The sequence below is a fragment of the Rhinopithecus bieti genome, unplaced genomic scaffold, assembly GCF_001698545.2.
Source record: "Rhinopithecus bieti isolate Rb0 unplaced genomic scaffold, ASM169854v2 scaffold_29928, whole genome shotgun sequence".
In the NCBI taxonomy this organism is placed as follows: domain Eukaryota; kingdom Metazoa; phylum Chordata; class Mammalia; order Primates; family Cercopithecidae; genus Rhinopithecus; species Rhinopithecus bieti.
Genome location: NW_016814053.1, coordinates 3,415,484 through 3,420,197, shown reverse-complemented (window position 1 = coordinate 3,420,197; position 4,714 = coordinate 3,415,484).

The window sequence follows — 4,714 nt, the reverse complement described above, 5'->3', positions numbered from 1 at the left end:
GATGCCTCGCCCTGCTTCAGCTCTCGCTGGTCAGGCTGCAGCAGCTGACCAGCACCGATTGTCCGGCACTCCCTAGTGAGATGACCCCAGTACCTCAGTTGAAAATGCAGAAATCACTGGTCTTCTGTGTCGCTCGCGCTGGGAGTTGGAGACTGGAGCTGTTCCTATTCGGCCATCTTGCTCCGCCCCTAGAGACCTGCAGAATTTCTTGACCCACCACTGCACTGTACATTCATTAGCAGTTCCTGCGCCAAGCGTGTTGCTGATGTTGCGAGTTGTCTCCACTGCTTTATGACCCATTTTGAACTCGGAAAAGAAAATTGCTCAAATTTGCTTTTTCTCTAATATAATTTCCATAGTCTGAAATAAACATAAAATAAACAGCAAGTAATAAGTCATTAGAAAAAAAAAAACATAAAGCAAGAAATGCGCATTAAAATGATGTATAACATAACCACATTTAAGAATGTATTCCAATATCAAACAGCAGATTTCAACAATGCAAAAACCACAGTTACATTTGCACCAGCCTAATGGCTAGGAATGAGAAAAACAGACAGGATAAAATATAGTCTAAGAAATGGAAAATGTTACAGTTCACTCTATTCCACCTGGACAGGAAGAATCTTCACATCCCACTTAGAGGTGTGCCCCTTTGCCTTTATCCTTATTTTCTTCCTGGAGATTGTATATAAATGCCTTATAGTGAAAAAGAGCCACTTTCTGAAAGTGTAAATTGAAATGTGCTGGCTGTATAAACTTATCAAATTAGTTTTGCTGTTGGAGGAAATGTTAATTAAAAGGCTGCTTTGAAATAAGGAAGTGTAATAAAACATTTTTCATTTTGTTTGCCTTCACACCAGCCACATTCACTTTTATGATCTAATTTTTATTTTTCTTATTTAATGGATGACATTAGATTTGTCTTCCCAGCAGGTTCATTTTCAAAAAGTTAATGAAGTCAAGCTAAGCATATATGGTAGATCATTAGGGTTTCTGCTTACAGTCACCAATATCCCATAGTCTTGTATTCCACTTTCTGTTTGGGGACACAAGGGGATTTATCAGAAAAATGAATTCCTATTTCTAAATGCAGAGGACACAGCCATGTCCTCTGATTCATGTATTATGAAATCACTTGGGAAGTATCAGAGTTACAGAGGAAACAGACCCTGTCCATCTTCTCCCAATAAGTAAATTTGCCATGAGATGAGGGTTTTTGTGGCTTTACATAATAAAGAGCTGAACGAAAGAAAGATTTGATCTATGAGAACCAAAACTCGAGAATTTTTTAATTAATGTGTAGTCACCCAGTCTTATTAGGGGTTAGGGATCAGCGTTGTAAGCATTTGTTCAAGGCTGGTAACATTTAACTTTTATAAAATCTTTTCTTTGTTTAAAGGTGAGACTTGACCCTTCTTTTCTCACATGAGGCTTCTTATGGAAAGAACATGGGATCTGGGGTCTAAAGTCCTTGGTTAGTCTGCTATTTCCAGCCAAGATGGAGTAATAGAAATGAGATTTAAAATTCCTACCTGAAACAACCACAAAACTAGGGGGAAAAAAATGAAAGAATGTTTTTCAAAACATGGAAAACAGGAAACAGAGTTCTGTGACACTTGAGAGATGGTAAAAAATGAGGTGAGCCTTACAATCTATAGACTCAGTGCAATTCTAAGTAAAATCTCAGACATTTTTAAATAGAAATTGACAAGCTGATTTTAAAATTTGTAAGGAAATGCAAAGGACCAAAAATAGTCAAAACAACTTTGAAAAACAACAGCAAAGTTGGAGGGCTTATCTGCCTGATTTCAAAACTACTTATTATAATGCTATAGTAATCAGTATGGTATTGGCATAAAAATAAACAAATAGATCAATGGAACAGGATAGAGATTATAATAATGGAGTTACATATATCTGGTCAATTGACAGTCAACAAAGGTAAAAAGGAAATTCAGGGGAGAAAGGATAGTCTTTTCAATAAGTGGTGCTAAAAAAAAATTAGATATCCATTTGAAACAAAAAGTAAATAAATTTTAACAACTCCAATACACATCTCACATCATTTGAAAAATTAATCAGAATAAATCATAGACCTAAAAGCAAAGCCAAAACTACAAAACCTTTAGAAGAGCATGTAGGAGAAAATCCTTGTGACCTTGGGTTACAAAGACTTGTTAGATACAGAACTAAAAACGTGATCCAAAAAACGTTTTTGATAAATCGGACGTCATTAAAATTTGAAACACCCACTCCTCAAAAGACACTATTAAGACAACGAAAAGGAAATCTACAGAATGAAAGGAAATATTTGAAAAATCACATATCTGATAAAATATTTCTATATGAATATATAAGGAATTCACAAAACTCAATAATAGGCCAACGAACAACCCAATTTTTAAACAGGCAAAAGATTTGAACAGACACTTCACTAAAGAAGATATTTGAATGACTAATAGGCACATGAAAATACGTTCAACATCATTAATTATTATGGAAATGCAAATTAAAATCACAATGAGATGTTACTACCAATTACAGTGTCCAAAGTGGAATAGACTAAACATACCAAGTATTGGCAAGGATGTGGAGAAGCTGAAATTCTCATACATGCTGGTATGACCACTTTGGGAAAACGGTTTAGCTATTTGTGAAAAATCTAAACATATACTGATCTAATAATGCAGACATTCAATTTTTAGATTTTTATCCCAAAGAAGTGAAAACTTAGGTCTGCTGCAAATATTTTCACATCACTGTTTATAGAACCTTTATTCACTATAGCCCCAAAGTAGAAATAATCTAAATGTCCATCATCAAGAGAATGAATAGTGGCATACCCATGTAAAGACATATTCCCTAACAATAAAATGGAATAATACACAAAACAACATGAATGAATCTCATGATAATTATGCCAAATCAAGCCAGACAAAAATGTATATACACTGTATGTTTCCATTTATATAAAATTCGTATAAAATGAAAACTGTAGTGAAAGCAAATCAATGGTTGCCTGGGCATGGCAGCATGGGGGTGGAGATTGGGGGATTCCAAAGGGGCATGAGGAAATGGGTGGGATAAAGGATATGTTCATTATCTTGATTGCGGTGCTGGTCTCATGGGTTTATACTGTCAAACTGATCAAAGACCAAATTTTGTATTTTAAATACGTGCATGCAGTCTATTGTATGTCAATTATACTTCAATAAAGTTGTTTAAGATAAAGTTCTGTCTTCAAGTCACAGTTGTGTAATCTCAAGTGTTTTCACCTCTCTGCACCTGAGTTCCCTCAAGGGTCAAGTAAGAATCACACACACCTCACAAGGTTGCTGTGCCAGGCGAGATCTTGTAGCAACAACCCCCAAAAAAGCACTAAATCAATGCCATGAAGAGTGTCTTGTCTTCCCTGTAAGGAACTTAATTTTCTGATTGATCCCTCAGCAGAATGGCGGTGTTCCCTCTCTAGGTCGTCCCTTTTATCTTCAGAAAGCAAAGAACATGACTTTTGAAGCTAGAGTCCTTAGATCTCTTAAATGCCTTTAGAAACAACGTTAGACTGGGAAAAACGAGAACACACAGGAAATTAAAAAGCAGCAGCATAAGCATCTGTAGCTTTGTTGAGCACTTGTGAAAACTGGGCTTGCCCTACCTTCAAGGGATGCAATAAATTTAAGCCATCTGGCCTATGTGTAACCCCTGCACACACACATGAATATACGTATCATATTCATATGATACACAATTATGAAGGGAAAATAATTATAAAAAATAAACCACAGCCAAGCATGGTGGCTAATGCCTGTAATTCCAGCACTTTGGGAGGCCGAGGCAGGCGGATCACGAGGTCAGGAGTTCAAGACCAGTCTGGCCAACATAATGAAACCCCGTCTCTACTAAAAATACAAAAATTAGCCGGGCGTAGTGGTACATGCCTGTAATCCCATCTACTCCAGAGGCTGAGGCAGGATAATCGCTTGAACTTGGGAGACGGAGGTTGCAGTGAGCCAAGATCGCGCCACTACACTTCAGTTTGGGCAACAGAGTGAGACTTTGTCTTAAATAAATAAATAAATAAAACGCATATACTTTAGAGTCAGACTTTGAATCAGATCCTGACTCACTGGCTTCGTGACACCTTGGACAGCTCCCTCAGTCTTGCTGAGCCTCAGTTTCCTCACTTGTAGAACACTATCCTGGAGTAAGAAACTGGAAAAAACAAACAAAACCATGTAAAATACCTAGGACAGTACCTGGCACAGGACGATGCTCAGTGAAACAGCTTCCCTGAGGTAACACACCAGACTGTGATGACACTTGAATTCAAACTTCCTGGTCCCGGGTCAATAATTTTTCTATTATCCTGTTGCTAGTTTACCTGGGTAGTCTGTGGCAGAGGTGTCTTAACTCTCAGTCTGGTGTTGCTGCCACTGCACAAGGTCATTTTTAAAAATCACCACTAATGAGAATCTATTAATTAGGGGAAATGGCCCCTAGAGATGTAATCACACTGGTTGAGGGACCAGGGAAAATCCCTTTGGACCCTATTCCAGTGCTACTCATTACTACCAGGTCAGTCCCCAGTGTGAAACCTGTGTCTCCACTGGTCATTCCCTGTTTGCTACTGTGCCTGCAGCAGAACCCTTTCCAGAGCTTTCTACCTGGAAATCGCATCACCTTCCCCTGCCCAGCCCCCGCCCCCGTCCCC